The sequence below is a fragment of the Primulina huaijiensis genome, chromosome 4 (assembly GCF_012295235.1).
Source record: "Primulina huaijiensis isolate GDHJ02 chromosome 4, ASM1229523v2, whole genome shotgun sequence".
Lineage (NCBI taxonomy): Eukaryota > Viridiplantae > Streptophyta > Magnoliopsida > Lamiales > Gesneriaceae > Primulina > Primulina huaijiensis.
Genome location: NC_133309.1, coordinates 4,222,636 through 4,242,858, shown reverse-complemented (window position 1 = coordinate 4,242,858; position 20,223 = coordinate 4,222,636). Strand labels below are relative to the sequence as shown.

The following is a 20,223-nucleotide window of genomic DNA, read 5'->3' as shown; positions in this document are numbered from 1 at the left end:
TTCTGAAATCCATCACAATAGCACGTAACATATCTTCTAAAGTTTGAATTGTACGCTCCGTTTGGCCATCAGTCTGAGGATGATAAGCAATACTCATAGCCAAACGCGTACCCATAGCTTCTTGGAAACTACCTCAGAATTTAGAAGCAAACCTGGGATCACGATCTGATACAATCGAGACTGGCACACCGTGGTGCAGTCTCACAATATTCTCGATGTATAAATGAGTCATTCTCTTATAAGGATAAGTCCGCTCATATGGAATGAAATGTGCAGATTTCGAAGCCGATCAATAATAACCCAAATAGCATCACAGCCCTTGGGAGAACGAGGCAAATGAGTCACAAAATCCATAGCAATATGTTCCCAATTCCATTTCAGATTTCAAGACTATGAAGTAATCCTTCCGGTTTCATTCTCTCGGCTTTCACTTTCTGGCAAACAAGGCATTTCGCACTAAATTCAACAATGTCCTTCTTCATACGTCTCCGCCAGAATTGAGGTCTCAATGTCAAATACATCTTTCGACCTCCAGGGTGAATACTGTATTTGCTACAATATGCTTCACGAAGAAGGGCAGATTTCAACTCAGACTCATTAAGGACTACTAGCCGACCATTAAGTCTTAAAAACCATCAGAAAAAATCTGAAATCCAGACTGATGTCCTGCAGCTACAAGTTCTTTCGACTTTTGGATCTGAGCATCGCTTCGTTGGGCCTTTCGTATTTTCGATATCAAGTTCGGCTCAATTTGCAATGCTGAGACAGTGACAGAATTCCAATTCGAGTGAAAAGTCCAACCAGAAGTACATATATCCTCGTGTACTTTGGCGACATTAACAGAAGCTAAAACAGAATCATGAACTTTACGGCTAAGGGAATCCGCAGTAACATTCACCGATCCCGGGTGATATTGAATCTCACAATCAGAATCTTTCAGGAGATCCATCCACCTGTGTTGCCTCATATTCAAATCAGATTGAGAAAAGAGATATTTCAGACACTTATGGTCCGAATAAATAACAAACTTTTCTCCGTACAAATAATGGCGCCAAATCTTCAAAGCAAACACAATGGCGGCCAATTCAAGATCATGAACAGGATAACGTGTTTCATGAGATTTCAATTGACGAGACGCATAAGCAATCACCTTGCCATGTTGCATCAGAACACAGCCCAAACCTTTGCATCTGTACACACCACAAATCCTCCAGTACCTGAAGGAATAGTAAGCACATGTGCTGTGGTCAATCTCGTCTTCAATTCAAGAAAACTAGCTTCACATTCATCTGACCAAATGAATCTCTGATTCTTCTGTGTCAGTCGAGTAATAAGTTTAGCTATTTTCGAAAATCCTTCAATAAAACGACGATGATAACCAGCTAAACCCATGCTACGGATCTCAGGGACATTCGTAGGTCTCGGCCAATTCAATACGGCTTCAACCTTCGCAGGATCAACAGATATGCCATGTCTCGAGATGACGTGGCCCAAAAATACTACTCTATCCATCCAGAATTCGCATTTGGACAATTTAGCATATAAATGACCATTGCGAAGAGTTTGAAGTACCAGTCTCAGATGTTCAACATGCTCCTTTTTTGATTTCGAATAGACAAGAATATCATCGATAAATACAATAACGAATCGGTCAAGATAATTTCGGAAGACACGATTCATTAGATCCATAAAGACAGCAGGAGCATTCGTGAGACCGAACGGCATAACCAAGAACTCATAGTGGCCATACCTGGTAGGAAAAGCAGTTTTAGGCACATATTTGTCTCGAACTCGTACTTGATGATAACCAGAACTAAGATCAATCTTAGAGTAAACAGAAGTACCATGAAGCTGATCAAATAAATCATCAATACGAGGAAGTGGGTACTTATTTTTCACAGTAGCCCGATTTAATTGCCTATAATCAATACACATTCGCATAGTACCATCTTTCTTCCGAACAAATAAAACTGGAGCTCCCCAAGGTGATACACTCGGTCGAATATATCCCTTATCGACAAGATCCAGTATTTGTTCCTTCAATTCTTTCAATTACAATGGTGCCATACGATAAAGATCTTTAGAAATAGGTGCAGTCCCCGGTACAAGATCAATACTAAACTCAACTTCTCGATGAGGCGGAAAATCAAGAATCTCATCGGGAAATACATCCGGGAATTCTTTCGCAACAGAAATATCAGATAAAGAAGGCTCCTTCTTCGAGACATCAACAGCGTAAATAAGATAACCCTCATCCTCGCTAATCAAAAGTCGAGACATTTCCAACGAGGATACCAATGGAATTTTAGCTTGGGAACCCTTGCCATAAAAATTCCACTTGGGTCCATTAACGGTTCGAAATCGAACCACTCCATGAAAACAATCGACAGTAGCTCGATTTGTTGTCAAGATATCCATGTCAACAATACAATCAAAGTCGTGCATTAGAAGGACGATCAAATTCAAGAATATCACATTATCCTCGTATATCAATACATAATTCTGCACAACTTACTCAAACAGAATAATCTTTCCTACTGGCGTGGCTATCGACAATGTATCATACAACGAAGTACTCATAATATCATGGGATGCAACCAATGCATGAGATATGAATGAGTGAGATGCTCTTGTATCAAATAAAATACGTACAGGATAATCGCACAGCATGCAAATACCTGGAATCACACCACCAGGAGCTTCTTTCGCCTGATCCTCGGTCATGGCATGCACTCGAACTTGAGGAGGGCCTTGGGCACTCTGACTACCAGGTCCTCGATATTGTGGAACATTCGACTGCTGAAAGAAGAATCAGGAACAGCATGTCTCATCATACTGGGGCCACCTCTAAATCCTGGCTGGGGTTGAGACAAAGTCGTACCCCTGTTCGGACATACGCGAGAGAATTGGCCTTCCGATCCACACTGATAACAAGTGCCAAACATACCTCGACACTGCTCGATAGTATGTTCGCCTCCACAATGGCTACAATAAGGAGCAATCACGTGACTCCCTCTCTGGGATCCACTGGAACTCGAAGAAGATGAGGAAATAGTGGAACCAATCTTCTTAAACTTCCTACCTCTCGCACGCAAGGTAGGCTGCTGAGCTGTCACTGGAGATGGAGGAGTATACTGTGGACCTCCTCGCCTTAATCTAGCTTCGGCTGCCTTTGCTCGTTCAACTGCCTCTGTGTAGCTCGTAGGCAAACCAGAAATGACAAAAGTATATATAGCAGGATGCAGTCCATTCACAAACCTGTTATATTTCGCTTTTGCATTTGCCGCTACATGAGGCGCATACTTCAACAAAGTAGAAAACTTCGAAACATATTCTGTAACAGTCATCGTTCCTTGCTGCAAACTATTGAATTCATTCTCCTGTGCAGTATAATAAGAAGGAGGGGAATACTGCTCCAAAAACTGGGCCTTGAAGACATCCCATGTGACTTCAATCACTGTCTCTTTCAGTCCAATCTCAGCGGCTTCCCACCAAGATTTTGCTCGGTCCTTTATTTGATAAAGGGCAAGTTTCATTCGCCGAGCCTTAGAATATTCAACAATATTAAACAGATGCTCGATATCCTTCAACCAGGCTTCAGCTCTTTCTGCACTCTCAGTGCCAAAGAACTTTGGTGGTTTCAAGTCCTGGAATCGAGCCATCACCATATCCATGGACAATCCTTCGAATTGTCCAACCATCTTCTCAGTACTACTACTCACAGTTTCATTTGTGGGATCCATCTACAAATCAGAAGATGAATATCACAAATCAATATCAATTTCACATCATCATCATCTCATATCATCAATCTCATCAATAACTTACTCAAACTAAATCAAGTAGAAGCAAGTAATACAAATAAATCAAACACATATGCACAATTCATTTGTACCTATTACGTGTACACAAGACTCAATCGAGCATTCCCAGCTATGCTCTGATACCACTCCGTGTAGAGCCCTTAACTCCTAATCGTTATTACAATGAAATTTGATTAAGGTTAATTAATTATAGCGGAAAACGAATTTAAAATTTCTTTACAATGAGCCCAAAATATGTTATTTGAATACTAAAAATAGTATTTCATCTCACATCATAAAATCTGCCCACACATAATCAAAACAACTCATACAACAACAAATCATATCTTCGGGACATGCTCCGGTATATAGATACATATATATACTGGGAAACAAAGACATAAAACCTCAGCTCGATTGTGATTCCCTCCAGAAGTACAATCTCGGGTCTCCTGATAACCTGAGATACTTGTCATTGTCAACATACAAAGACAACAAGAGCCCCATCTGGGGTGAGCAAAGTTCAGTCTGAAGTAACCACAATATATACCACATATATCTAAACAATGATATATGATATGCAATGCATGTATGTCGTGGTGGTATCAGGTCAAATGCCCATCCACTGAGCACATGTCAGAATCAATCGAATCGCTATCAAATCAATGCTCGAGCTGGCACACCGGCCTCAATCAGGGATACTCATATGATTACGTCGACAAAGCGTCATCAAATCCCAATCTCAATCAATCATCGGGGCCACAAATGACTATGCTTTAAGGGCCATGTAATACCAAACATAACATCATGTTCACAAACCCCATAATCAAATCAAATCATAGGATATCCAAGGATCATAGCTCAACGTGCATGTCATGTATGCCACATAAACTCAACAAATAAGGCGTATATACATGTAATCTCAATTCAATCAATCAAACATATATCATATAATATAGATACCTGTCGAATGTTACCCGGTCGCAACATACCTCAATTCTTCGTTCCAATCGATGTAGCTTGAAGATATCAGTATAATAATCTATCTACATCAATAACATATTCATTTCAATCAATAACATAATTCAAAATCAATAATATAAGTATCAAATATCTTTTGAAACTTCCAAAATTCATATCAAAGTTAAATCATATCATAATTCAATTTCGACTTTAAAACTTAGTTTCTTTTCGGTTATTCTACCGCATATATTTATCAGAATTAATAATAACTGACAAATAATTCTTCAATCTCAATCCAACGATTAAAATTCTCTAATTATAATAAATTGAGAATAATTCAAAATAACATCACCATAATCATCTCTTCTTCGTTCAAATCATACTCTATTCAACCATCTTCAATTTCTGTATGATTTAACAATTTATCGGATTTATTCCAAAAATCGACGAATTTCAAACATCACCAAAAATATAAAATTTATACCTCAAATCGAGGATCTCGTGTCAACGATCCCAAAACTGAAGTCGGTTCGTCGATTGGATAAACCGATAAGTCGCACGATCGAAAAGAAAAATAAAAACCTATTTCTCCACTCTCTCTCCTTACCTTTCTGTTCGACCTCTTCTGTTTGTGGTGGAATGAAATTCATTCCACCGCCTCAATTTTCCTTTTTTTAAATTTTTATATTATATATACACTCTTTATATCTCCATATAAATTGTATATATAAATATTGATATATTTGCACATACACAATTAATACACACAAAAATATATTAATTAAAATTAAATAACTATTATTTAATTTATCTAATTAACTTATTAGTTAATTAATTCCAAACCTCTTTAGAATATTTCATGAGAATTTTGTACACATTAATATTTACTACTAGTACTATCATTTAATTAGTAAATTCTAAATTCACTAAATAAATAATTACGCACTCATTATAATCTCGATCTACGAGCAGACAGTGCTGATGTATCAAGGATATAATCTTGTTCATATAATGAAAATTGAAAATTTCGAAAATTTCACTGTCCATATTTAGCAGCTACCAGTTTTGTGAATTTCTTCCCAAAAATAGACATTTCCACCCTCTTTCCTGAATTACCAATTAAGCTAACTTTTATTTCTTCCATATTATGGAATCAACTTATAAATTCCTTTACAAAAATTTTGTTTGACGCTCAATGGTTCAGGGATATAACTAGCTGTGGGTTCACATCTACGGTTCACATCTGCATGTGATTCAGAACAAAATTTATTCTTATTCGGGCTTACCCTAATTAGCCTAATTCTTTTCATCAACACCTTGATCAAGAATGTCCGAACTCATTTCTGATTACAACCATCAGATCATGGTAAAAGCGTCTAGTAACATCGTCCCATGATCCGCTAGGTATCGCTGATAGTGTCCGCAAGAACATTAAGTCATGGTTAACGTACAGTACGGTCCCTTCAACTCATATATCCTGATCGAATCTGCAATCATTGGTATATCTTGAGTTGCATATGAATTTGATAACGATGTGATGTATCTTTGAGTAACAATAGTGACATGAAATGTGCAACTAGGAAAACATCTTTCCCTAAAGCACATTTCTTGCTCTGGCCAGAGACTCCTTGCACGCTAACTCATCAGATGACATACAATATCTTCACATGCAGACAAACGGTGAATCCCTGACTACGTTATATTTGTTCCTACGTATTTCAAAATTATACCCAACCTCGTCATCTAATGACTCTCATTGGAGTCGGTAAATGTATCAATGTTAATGCTAGTACGTAGAGTGTAACATCTATTCATTTTTAAAGTGCAGATTTTTTTTTAAAAGCTCACAATTTCGAAATAACATTTAAAATAATCGTAATTATCTGACAGTAAAAATAATGCAGTTTAAATTAACCAAACTCATCAAAAATCATATGTAAACATAACTGAGTAAAAATCTTAAAATCCTCAACGTATGAACTCCTCTCAAAACTCATGAATCATAATGCGGAAAAACATGCGGTCCTCGGGTCGTGTCACCGCACCAGGTCTGCCTACTCAGAGTTCAGCACCTCCAGTCCCCTCATCCTCAGGCTCACCTGCATCACACACGCCTAGTGATTCTAAAGGCTCAACACACATGTACCAGGAATAACAAATACATATACATGGCACACTGCAGTGAAAAATATCATACTCAACATATCTTTCATGAACTTAAAAGTATAACATAAAAGTGTCGTGTAAAATCATCTCGTGTCAAAACATGTCATCACATGTCATCATATACGTATACATTTTCATTTAATTGAATTCAGTTCATTAGTTGTGACTTTCGTATCAGCTCTATCGATGGATCCATCTACGTATAACCACGGGACCGGACGGCGGGGACATCAGCAACAGCATTACCCGTCCACTGAACCTTGGCCTCAGCTCATCATATATCATGTCATGATATACATATACATCGTCAGTCATAACCAATTCTCATCCTTCAAAAATATCATAAAATTCACCACTTAATAAAAACATGCATATACGTAACTTTTTCCTTAAAACCAAGCATGCACTGTATTTATCATAATATGATAAAAATCATAAGCATGATGCATAAACATTTAAAACATGATAAAATGTGCTCAGGGCACTGCCAGGACCAAAATCTCACCCTAGTGCAAAATGACCATTTTGTCCCTGGAAACCCAAAATTTACCGTTTTACCTTTGGACCTCTAAAATTGACCCGAAGCTTACCAAACTTCTTAAAATGTCCCAAAACATATTTAAAATCATTCTTAGATGTAAACTCTAGCCCAATATCAAACTTAACCAATTTGTTTTAAAACTTGGACCGGAGTTTCGGTTTTAACCCGAATAGACTCGAAACGCAACCATAATTTTCCCAATTGTTTATCACACCTTACAAACACTTAAAAGGCCCTAAAACCATCAAGACTAAGCCCCTAAACCTTTCGGTCGAAACATATAGGCTGCTGGACATTTTCCCAAAAAATTCCACTCGAACCCTATGTGCACTCTTTCCGTATTTACGTCCCTAGCCCAAAACCAAACGGACCACCAATGACTCGACCTTCCCTAGACCATCTTAGGACTCCTCTGGACCCAAGGAAGCCACGGACCCAGCCCCATGCAGCCTACCCACACATGCACTCGAGACGCAAGCCTGACACAACCAATGCCTTCTCCTCACTCGATCGGGTACTTGCCACGCCAAGCTGCGTTCACGTCGTTCAAGTCCCTAGCTCAGCCCCACCAGGGTCTGGTCCAAGGTTAGGAAGGGTTCATGCATTGCTGGAACATTCGCATCACCTGATCCAACCATACCTCCCCCTCGGCCACCAAGAGCACCAACCTAAGCCTAAAAGCCGTCGACCCTTCTCCCCATCAAGGACAGATCGCGGCTTCAGCATGCATGACTGCACCTAAACCCCTTCGCACAGACCCATAACAGCAATAATATGGCAGCCCTTTGCACAACACAAGAAGAAACGTGAGTTGGTAAAAACATATGCAAAGATTTGAACAAAACCCGATGCTTTACCATGCCATATGTTGGATTGAAAGTTATATGAAAATAACACATATATCAGCAAGTATTTAGCGTGTAAAAAATGAAAGTACGAGGCATGCCTTTATGTTAATACACTCGAAAACGTGAAGAACCGCGCGACGAGAATGCGCTGGAGAAATTTTTCTAGCAAGACAAAGCTATGACCCATGGGTTTTGCTGCTGGAGGCTGAGAGAGAAACTGATAGGGGAGGGGAAGGTGTCGGCTATAGAATGGTAATTAGGTTTAGTGTAGCTTAAGTATTATTTGAATAGTTAACAAATAAACTAATGGGCCCTAAATTGCTAATTAAAGGTTTAAAAAGAGTTTTAAGCCCAACAAATTTAAAAGTAAGCCCATTAAGTCCAAAAATAATCCCAAAAAATATTTTGTTTTGGTAAATTATTGAAAATATTAGCCGAACCCACAAAAAGTCCCCCAATTCGATAAAATTTACGTACTCCTGAAAAATATGCTTTGGCAGGTAAAAATACCCAAGAAAGCCCAATTCTTGAAAAATACCTTTAAAACATCTTATATTAATTAATAAAAATTAATCATGTAGTAAAAATAATTTTTTTGATAATTCCCCGGTCTCCGTTCCTCGTTCGAGCGCGAAATACAACTTAAAAATCTATAATGCATTACCCGTCCGCTGAGCCTTGGCCTCAGCTCATCATATCTCATGTCGTCGTATACATATAGATCTTCAGTCACAACCAATTCACATCTTTCGAAAATATCATCATATTCACCATTTAATAAAAACATGCATATACGTAACTTTTTCCTTAAAGCCAAGCATGCACCGTATTTATCATAATTTCATAAAAATCATAAGCATGATGCATAAACATTTAAAACATGATCAAATGTGCTTTTGGTGCTTCCAGGACCAAAATCTCACCCCGGGTGCAAAATGACCATTTTGTCCCTGGAAACCCAAAATTAACCGTTTTACCCATGGAACTCTAAAATTGACCTGAAACTTACCAAACTTCTTAAAACGTCCCAAAACATATTTAAAATCATTCTTAGACGTAAACTCGAGCCCAATATCAAACTTAACTGATTTGTTTTAAAACTTAGACCGGAGTCTCGGTTTTAACCCAAATCGACTTGAAACGCAACCAAAATTTTCCCAACTGTTTACCACACCTTACAAACACTTAAAAGGCCTTAAAACCATCAAGACTAAGCCACTAACCCTTTCGGTTGAAACATATAGGCTGCTGGACATTTTCCCAAAAAAATTCCACTCGAACCCTATGTGCACTCTTTCCGTATTTATGTCCCTAGCCCAAAACCAAACGGACCACCAATGACTCGACCTTCCCTAGACCATCCTAAGACTCCTTTGGACCCAAGAAAGCCACCGCCCCATGAAACCTACCCACACATGCACTCGAGACGCAAGCCTAACACAACCAATGCCTTCTCCTCACTTGATCGGGTACTTGCCACGCCCAGTTGCGTTCGCGCCGTTTCAGTCCCTAGATCACCCCCACCAGGGTCTGGTCCAAGGTTAGAAAGGGTTCACGCACCGCTAGAACATTTGAATTACCTGATCCAACCATACCTCCCCCTCGGACACCAAGAGCACCAACCTAAGCCACAAAGTTGTCGACCCTTCTCCCCATCAAGGACAGATCGCGGCTTCAGCATGCATGACAACACCTAAACCCCTTTGCACAGACCCTTAACAGCAAGAATATGGTAGCCCTTTGCACAACACAAGAAGAAACGTGAGTTGTTAAAAACATATGCAAAGATTTGAACAAAACCCGATGCTTTACCATGCCATATGTTGGATCCAAAGTTCTATGCAAATAACACATATATCAGCAAGTATTTAGCGTGTAAGATGCAAAAATGAAAGTACGAGGCATGCCTTGATGTTAATACACTCGAAAACGTGAAAAACCACGCGATGGGAAGGCACTGGAGGAATTTTTTCTAGCAAGACAAAGCTATGACCGATGGGTTTTGCTGCTGGAGGCCAAGAGAAAAATTGATAGGGGAGGGGAAGGTGTCGGCTATAGAACGGTAATTAGGTTTAGTGTAGGTTAAGTATTATTTAAATAGTTAACAAATAAACTAATGGGCCTTAAATTGCTAATTAAATGTTTAAAAAGAGTTATAAGCCCAACAAGCTTAAAATTAGGCCTATTAAGTCCAAACATAGTCACGAAAAATATTTCGTTTTGATAAGTTCTTGAAAATATTAGCCGAAACCTAAAAAAGTCTCCCGATTCGATAAAATTTACGTACCGCTGAAAAATATGCTCTGGCAGGTAAAAATACATAAAAAAATCCAATTCCTGAAAAATACCTTTAAAACATCTTATATTAATTAATAAAAATTAATCATGTAATAAAAATAATTTTTGGATAATTCACCGGTCTACGTTCCTCGTTCGAGCGCGAAATGCAACTTAAAAATCTATAATGCATGAACCTTTAAAATTTCATGAAATAAATTCTATCATGCAAGAATAATGCATAAAAATAATTAAACCCATAATTAAATAAAATCCTAGATTGCATGCATTCAGGTTACGTGAATTAAATTCCTGGACCTTACAACTATCCCCCTCTTAAATAAAATTTCGTCCTCGAAATTTAGAAGTTATCGAATAACTCTGGGTAGCGACTCCTCATCTCGGTCTCGGTCTCCCATGTGGCCTTCTCTCCTCGGAATGATTCAGCTACTTGACCTTGACCGTCTGGATCACCTTTTTCCGGAGCCTCTACTCCTGCTTGTCCAATATCTGAGTGGGTTTTTCCTCGAATGATAGGTGCGGTGTCAGCTGAAGTGGCTCATAATTAAGCACGTGCGAAGGATTCGACATGTACTTCCGCAGCATAGAGACGTGGAACACGTTATGAACTCTCGCCAGATTCGGCGGTAAAGCAACTCTGTATGCGAGTGTCCCAACCCTATCTAGGATCTCAAATGGTCCGATGAATCTAAGGCTGAGCTTGCCCTTCTTCCCGAACCTCATCACACCCTTCATCGGTGCGACCTTCACGAACACATGATCCCCTATTGCGAACTCAATATATCGCCGCCTCTGATCAGCATAACTCTTCTGACGGCTCTGTGCAGTCTTCATCCTATCCCGAATCCTGGCCACTAAATATGTTGTCTGTCTGACAATATCCGGACCCAACTCTGCTCTCTCTCGTACCTCGTCCCAATAAACTGGAGACCTACACTTCCTCCCGTAAAGTGCCTCGTACGGAGCCATACCTATCGATGCCTGATAACTATTGTTGTATGTGAACTCCACAAGAGGTAACTTCGGCTCCCAGCTGTCCTGGAAGCCGATCATGCAAGCTCGGAGTAGGTCCTCCAGAATCTGAATCACCCTCTCTGACTGACCGTCTGTCTGAGGATGAAAGATGTACTGAACAGAAGCTTCGTGCCCAACGCCTGATGAAGACTCTTCCAGAATGCAGACGTGAACCTCGGATCCCTGTCTGACACTATGGACACTGGAATTCCGTGCAATCTGACTATCTCTCTGATGTACAGCTCTGCGTACTGAGTCATGGTGAATGTCTTCCTAATCGGTAAGAAATGAGCTCATTTAGTGAGCCGATCAACAATCACCCATATGGCATTGACTCCTCCAGTAGTCCTCGGAAGCCCTGTCACAAAATCCATAGTGATATTCTCTTATTTACACTCGGGAATAGGGAGTGGTCTCAGCTTCGCTGCAGGTCTTGATGCTCTTCTTTGACCTGCTGACAAGGCAAACACTCGGAGACAAAACGCAGAATATCTCGCTTCATGCCCGACCACCAATACAAATTCTGTAGATCTTTATACATCTTCGTACTCCCTAAATGGATGGAGTACGAGGTGCTGTGAGCCTCGCTCAAGATATCTGCTCGAAGGGTATCACTGTCAGGAACCCATAGGCGGTCCCTATATCTGACTATGCCATCCACGACTGTATACAGTCTCTGGCACTTAGCCTCGTCCCTCTGTCTCCACTTCTGTAACTGCTCGTCAGAAGTCTACCCTATCGGATTCTGTCTCTCAGAGTCGGCTGTACTGTTAGAGTGGCAAGATTCGGGGCCTCGCCCCTGGTATAAACTGTAAGCTTAAATCTCTGAATCTCAGCCTGTAGCGATCTCTGCACTGATAGATGAGCAATCACTGCGTGCTTCCTACTCAAAGCGTCTACAACCACATTAGCCTTATCCGGATGGTAGCTAATGATCTGTAAAAATCCTGCACTTCTCCCCATACAGATAGTGTCTCCAGATCTTCAGGGTGAATACCACTGCTGCTAGCTCGAGGTCATGAGTCGGATAATTCTTCTCATGGACCTTCAGTTGTCTGGACGCATAGGCTATCACTCTGTCCTGCTGCATCAGAACCGCGCCGAAACCAAGCTTCAATGCATCCATATAGACCACAAACTCTCCCTGCCCTGATGGCATAGCTAGTACTAGTGCAGTTGTCAATGTTAGCTTCAGTTTGTCAAAGCTCTCCTGACACTCAGGTCCCCAAATAAACTTGGCATTCTTCTTCGTCAAGACGGTCATAGGCATCACAATAGATAAGAAGCCCTGGATGAACTTCCTGTAATAGTGAAACGACCTCGATTTTTTTTCCTAATCTTAAATCATAAATTCTAAATTACTAAATAAAATAATTTAACATAATCCTGAATCATAATAATTAAACAATTTAAATCTCAAGTATATAAAATAAAATCCTAAAGCGTCGACTAACCAAAAATTCCTAAATCGACCTTTAAAAAGATCGGCTAACAATAAAATTTAGAATAAAAATACCTCTAATAAAAATCCTTAACATAATCTTTAAATCATTTATCTATCTTGCTAGTGCGGAAACATAAAAGCCCTCGGGTGTGTACTGCTGAATTCGATCGACTCAATCGTCACCGCCTCCAAAAACATCAAATCCTGCATCATACAAACCTAGTTAGTCTAAAGACTCAGCATGCTCTAAACATAAATAGCAAATAATACATATACACTCACATGCATCTAAAAATCATATTTTTATTTAAAATAGATTTTGAAAATAAATAAACCATTAAAACCATTTAAAAATCATTTAAGCATAATTAAATCATAAATCATGAAATCATTTTAAAATAACTTTAAGCATAAATAAATCCTTTAAAAATCATTTAAAATAAGCTTTAATCATAAATAAATCATTTTAAAAATAGCTTTAATCATCATCATAAATCATATATCATAAAATCATTTTAATCATAAGCTTTCAATCATATATCGTTTTGGGTGAAGTTTGATCCTTGAAAGTGACTAGCTTTTATCCTTTGGTCGACTGCAGTCTTAGCTCCACATGGTCCATGGGGGTGGGCACTAGGCTCCACCATGGAAATACGATCGTCGGGATTCCTCGGGGGCCTTTTCTCATAGACGGAGTCCCTATGCGGCCTTGGCCCGAATATGGGTCCCCTCTGGGGCCTTGGCCCTCACGTCATCTCCACAAAATCATATATCATATATCATATCACTTGTCACAGTCAATTCACATCCCTCAAAATATATATATATTTTTTTAAAATCATAAAATAACATAGCTTTCCAAAAATAGCATTTTAAACAGTAAAAATTGCACAGCTTTACCATAAATCGTAAAAATACATATTATCATCAAAATCATAATTTTAAATCATATAATATCATTTAACATGCATTATGATCCTTCGGGACGCTGCAAAGCGTTTTCGTATTTTCCTAAGTGTAAAAAGACCGTGTTGTCCCTGTACGTAAAAATTCTCGAATTTATCTTTTTCTCACTTTTAATGACGTGGGATTATTCTAAATAATTATTTAAGTTTAAATATAATTTTTTCATAATTTTATGAAGCTTAAAACTAGGCTTTTTAATTAATTCTTTAATTAGCGTTTCGCGCGGCGATTAAATCCCGAATAAATCCAAAACTCGTTATTTTGATCGCAAATTTTAAACATAGCATTTTTATTATTTATTCTACCCTTCCAAGTCATGAGCCACACCCGTGGACCCATGGATTCAATTTTTGTTCTATAATTTTCGAAATTGACCCTTTGAGGAACACATCGAGCCATCTTCCAAAATACTCGAGCCACGCCCGAGCCACCTTGAGCCAAACCCAAGCCAACCCATCTAGGAACCCTCTTGACCATGCCCAAGCCCCTGAACCTAGCCCTGGATTGCTCAAACTCACCTGGACCTGAGCATCAACCTGCACATAGCAAGGAAACTCACGCCTAAAGACTCCCAGCCCACTTGGACTCTTCCAGCCGAGCCACCACCGAGCCCACCTGACCCTAACCATCCCTAGACCACGCCCAGCCTCAACCCAGACCAGCCCAAGCCCTAGACCCCGCGCGCGAGCCACCTTGATAAAAAAACCAGCATCTGCGCGTCACCTTCTCTCCCTCACGGTTTTCTCGTTTTTCCTCAAGCCACCAGCGAGCCCACTTGCACCAACCCCTAGCCCAACCCCTACCCATCACCGTAGGACCCTGATGAACCAGCCTGGCTCGTGCCTAGGCCAGCCACAAGCCACTCTTCTTTCCCAAACAGCTTCTGCACGCCCTTGAGCTTTCTCGCGCTGCCTCGAACCAGCGGCCAGCCCAAACGCTCCAGCCCCTAGCCCAGCCCTTGCCCATCATCCTTAGACCCTATAAGACCCTCCTGACTTGACCCTAGCTGCGCTGCCTTCTCTCCCAATCCACAGCAGCCGCGATCAAGCTTGGGGGAGACCCCATGCATAGGAAATGAGTCCCTTGAACCCCAACAAGTGCACAAGCCTTTTTAAAACTCTCGGCCCTTCTTTGTATTATTGCCACAGTTTCCAGCCTTGTTTTCTCAATTATTTTGTCATGTTTGGCTATAAATCATGCATATTTTATCATGTTTTGGCAGCGTACTCGTTGGATTAAAAAACGTTTTTCATAAAAGCGTAAAAACATCGTATTTTTGAAAATAAACGTTCTACCATAAAAATATTCAAACACATATTTTTTTCATGCATAAAAAATTAAATCAAGCATATAATGATCTGTATGATGTTAAAGGAGTTTAGGAAACGTGCATTTGCGTTTATAACGCTCGATTATTCGATCGTTGGCGAGGGTACGAAGACGGACGACCGGACGGCAAAGAATCCTAGCTTTTCGTCTTCCTAATATTTTCGACATTGATGTAGTTGTGTGCTAGTGAATTCGGCTGATTGTAGGGTATTTTATGGTGTTTTGAAAGCCTAGGTAGCTTATTTATAATTAATTATCATGCTAATGGGCTTTGATTTTGGGCATGAAATCTTAAGGGTAATTGGGCCTACTTAAATTTATTAAATTGGACCCAATAAAACTTAATTAATTAAATAATAAAAGTTTATAAAATTAGTTAGCATAAAATAATATTTTTGATCTTTTAAAACTCTTTGTTTGTCCAAAACCTCCTTCTCGGGAAAAATCGAGCTCGACTCGTAAAATAATTCGAACTCCAACATTTTTAGGAAAAATTAAATCATTTTTAATCGTATTAGGAAGCCTTGCCATTATTTAACTAAAAATACATATTCATGTCTTGGTCGTCCCTGGTCTCCTTTCCCCTGCCTATTATCGAATATTCGGGTAAAATCCTTAATTTCATGAAAGCATGTCACATAATCATTTAATCATGCAATCATACATTTAATCATATAATAAATATCATGCAAGCATTTAAAACAATTAAATAAAACGATTAAGCAATTAAAACAATTTTTCATGCATGTGGTTTACGTAGGTTGGTTTTTCGGACGTTACAAATAGTCTGTCAATCCCAAGAAACTATGGATCTCTGTCACGCTCTTAGGAGCTGGCCAATCTCTGACTGCCTCCACTTTGCTGGGGTCAACCTCTATGCCATCCTGAGATACAATGTGGCCCAAAAATGCCACCCTGTCGAGCCAGCACTCACATTTGCTGAATTTGGCATACAGTCGCTTGTCTTGTAAAGTCTGCAACACTGTCCTCAGATGCTGACTGTACTCCTCCCTGCTCTTTGAATAGATCAAGATATCATCAATGAAGACTATGATGAACTGATCCAAGAATGGCTGAAACACGCGATTCATGAGATCCATGAAAATCTCCGGCGCGTTCGTTAGGGCGAAGTGCATCACCAAAAACTCATAGTGCCCGTAACGTGTCCGGAAGGTTGTCTTATGCACATCTGACTCCCTCAATTTCAGATGGCGGTATCCGGATCGAAGGTCTATCTTGGAGAACACTGACGCTCCCTGCAGCTTACTAAACAAATCCTCGATCCTCGGCAATGGATACTTATTTTTAACTGTGACTCTGTTCAGCTCTCTGTAATCAATGCACAGTCGCATACGGCCATCCTTCTTCTTGACAAAAAGAACTGGTGCGCCCCAAGGAGAAAAACTAGGGCGAATGAAACCCTTATCTTGCAGATCTTGAATCTGATCTTTGAGCTTCTTCGTCTATGTAGGTGCTAACCGGTAGGGTGTCTTAGATATCGGCACTGTCCCTGGCATGAGCTCAATCGAAAAGTCCACCTCTCTGTCTGGCGGGATGCCTGAAACATCGTCAGGAAAAACGCTAGAGAACTCCCTGACTATATCCACGTCCTCGAGCCTCTGGCTGGCCGGCTCTGCCACTGATACAATACTGGCTAAGAATGCCTGGCGGCCTCTCTTGATAAGCTTCCTCGCACACATGTAGGAAATGACGTGCGGGAACTGCTGGTGTCTGGATGCCTCAAAAACAAATGGCTTCCCACTGGGTGGTCTGACAGACACGGACCTCTGTCAAAAATCTATGACTGCTCCATGAGAAGAGAGCCGGTCCATACCCAGAATGATGTCAAACTCTGGCAACGGTAGTTCTATCATATCTGCTTGTACTGCCTTCTGTTGCAATCTAAGCTCCAATCCTCTCACTATCCGGGATGTGAACATCTAATCCCCTGATGGGATCGATACTCTGAACCCTGAATCCATCGCTACTGGTATGATTCCTAGTCGCTTGACAAAGGATTCGGATATAAACGAATGTGTAGCCCCTGAATCTATCAATGCATGGGTGGCTACACCTGCAATATATATTCTCCCTGCGACGAAACATACCATCAAATCTAATAGTGTTGAACTTAAGGAATTTCTTATCGGAAATAACCCAAAATCCTCGAAAAATCACTGAACTAACCCGAACATAATTCCCCAAAAATTCGAAATTAATCCTCAGAAAATCAAAAATTACAAATTAGCCCCTTAAAGTTTCGAAAATTGCATTTTAGTTCCTTCAACTTTTCGAAAATTACAACTTGACCCCATAAAATCATTGGTCGATAAATTTGTTTCTCAATCAAACAGTTACGTTCTTAGTCTCAACTAGGTAGAGCATGCATCCTAAATCCTTCCAAGTTATCAATCCCAAAATAAATCCTCATACAAGCATAAACTCATACAATGATGCGACAATTAAAATCTTAAAAAAAAGGGTTACCAGTAATCAATGTCGAGTCTAGCTCTGGCTCTACCTCAGCCTCCTCGGCATGCATCACATAAGCTCGACAAATAGTGAGGCCCTTGTTCCTAGGGCAATCCGCTGCTTTATGGCCCTCCTGTCCGCACACGAAGCATTTAAAGGTTCTCTACCTGCACTCGCCGAAATGGAACCTGCTGCACTGAGGGCATGGCTGCATGTCTTCTGACTTAGGTGCCCCTGGCGCCTTAAGAGGTCTCTGCTCCTGCTGCTGCCTCCTAACCTGCCCTTGGGGCTTCTGCTGCCCCTGCTGCCTCTACGGCCCAGTAAACTGCTTTTTCTGCGGCTGGGAACTGGACTGAGTCTACTGCCGCTTCCTATGCATCTCGAAGTCTATGTCTCGCAGTGCCTGCTCTGCCTGAAAAGCGCAGGCGGTGGCCTCATCATAACCTGACGGCCTCATCAGTATGACTTCCCGGCGAAGAGTGGGTCTCAGTCCATCTAGGAAATGTCTCAGCTTCTGGGCGGTATCTACCTCTATCAAGGGCACAAAATGGCGGCCCCTGTCAAACTTGCGGATAAACTCCGTCACAAATAAATCCCCTTGTCGGAGACTCATGAACTCCCTCGTCAGGCGACCCCTGACGTCAGCTGGGAAATACTTACCGAAGAACATCTCTCTAAATATGTCCCACGTGAGAGTAGCCAAATCCACTGCATGTGCAGCTCTCTCCCACCACAGGTACGCGTCATCCCTCAGAAAATAAATGGCGCACCTGGCCAGGTCGTCATCCTTAATATGTAAGTACTCGAAATGAACCTCCAGAGACCTAATCAATCCCTCTGCCACGAATGGATCGGTGGTACTCCCGAACTCCCTCGGGTTGAGCCGACGAAACTGCTCATACACATCGATTTGTTGACGGGGTACCAGCTGGCCTTGCTGGGCCTGCTCCATCAGTCTAGCTATCCCCTCAAGTACTCGGGTAGCTGGGTCTCCTAGCGATGGTGGTGGAGGTCCTCCGCCTCCTCCAGGAATCTCATCCTGCCTATCTGTACTAGGAGCACGTCTGGGAGGCATGTCTGAATACAGTCCCATTTAAAATTTAGCCCCTCGTGCAATTAATCTAGTTTTTAAAACAGTAAGTCCTTAAATCATAAAAGCAATTAAACGTAAATAGTAAATCATCGAAAAGCGTAAATCATGTTAACATGCAGGTGATAACAGTAAATCATTTAAAACATTTAAATCATAAAAGCTTACAGACTTGAGGCTCGAAGACTGAGCGGCAGAAGCTGGCGGTGGCACAACCCTATACAGGACCCTTGCTCTGATACCAACTATAACATCTACTCATTTTTAAAGTGCGGTTTTTTTTATAAAAAAAAAAAAACAAGCTCACAATTTCGAAATAACATTTAAAATAATCGTAATTATTTGACAGTAAAAATAATGCACTTTAAATTAACCAAACTCATCCATAATCATACGAAAACATAACTGATTAAAAATCTTAAAATCCTCAACGTATGAAAATGTTTAACTCCTCTCAAAACTCATGAATCATAATGCGGAAAAACATGCGGTCCTCGGGTCGTGTCACCGCACCAGGTCTGCCTACTCAGAGTTCGGCACCTCCAGTCCCCTCATCCTCAGGCTCACCTGCATCACACACGCCTAGTGAGTCTAAAGGCTCAACACACCTATACCAGGAATAACAAATACATATACATGGCACACAGCAGTGAAAAATATCATACTCAACATATCTTTCATGAACTTAAATGTATAACATAAATGTGTCGTGTAAAATCATCTCGTGTCAAAACATGTCATCTCATGTCATCATATACGTATACATTTTCATTTAATTGAATTCAGTTCATTAGTTGTGACTTTCGTATCAGCTCTATCGATGGATCCATCTACGTATAACCACGGTACCGGACGGCGGGACATCAGCAACAGCATTACCCGTCCACTACACCTTGGCCTCAGCTCATCATATCTCATGTCATCATATAACATATACATCCTCAGTCATAACCAATTCTCATCCTTCAAAAATATCATAATATTCATCACTTAATAAAAAAATGCATATACGTAACTTTTTCTTAAAACCAAGCATGTACCGTATTTATCATAATTTCATAAAAATCATAAGCATGATGCATAAACATTTAAAACATGATAAAATGTGCTCAGGGCGCTGCCAGGACCAAAATCTCACCCCGGGTGCAAAATGATCATTTTGCCCCTAGAAACCCAAAATTTACCGTTTTACCCCTGGACCTCTAAAATTGACCCGAAACTTACCAAACTCCTTAAAACGTCTCAAAGCATATTTAAAATCATTCTTAGACGTAAACTCGAGTCCAATA

The 20,223-nt window shown here is 40.3% G+C and overlaps 2 long non-coding RNA genes across 2 annotated transcripts in view; one reads left to right on the top strand and one right to left on the bottom strand.

The window, feature by feature from the left end:
- The window catches only part of LOC140975927 (uncharacterized), a 91,222-nt gene that overhangs the window by 59,461 nt on the left and 11,538 nt on the right, over window positions 1-20,223 (top strand). The gene's annotated exons all lie outside the window — the stretch shown is intronic.
- The window catches only part of LOC140975929 (uncharacterized), a 78,498-nt gene continuing 77,501 nt past the window's right edge, over window positions 19,227-20,223 (bottom strand). Inside the window, exon 2 of the long non-coding RNA XR_012175076.1 lies at window positions 19,227-19,501. This is a non-coding gene — a long non-coding RNA (uncharacterized lncRNA). The remainder of the gene's footprint in view (window positions 19,502-20,223) is intronic.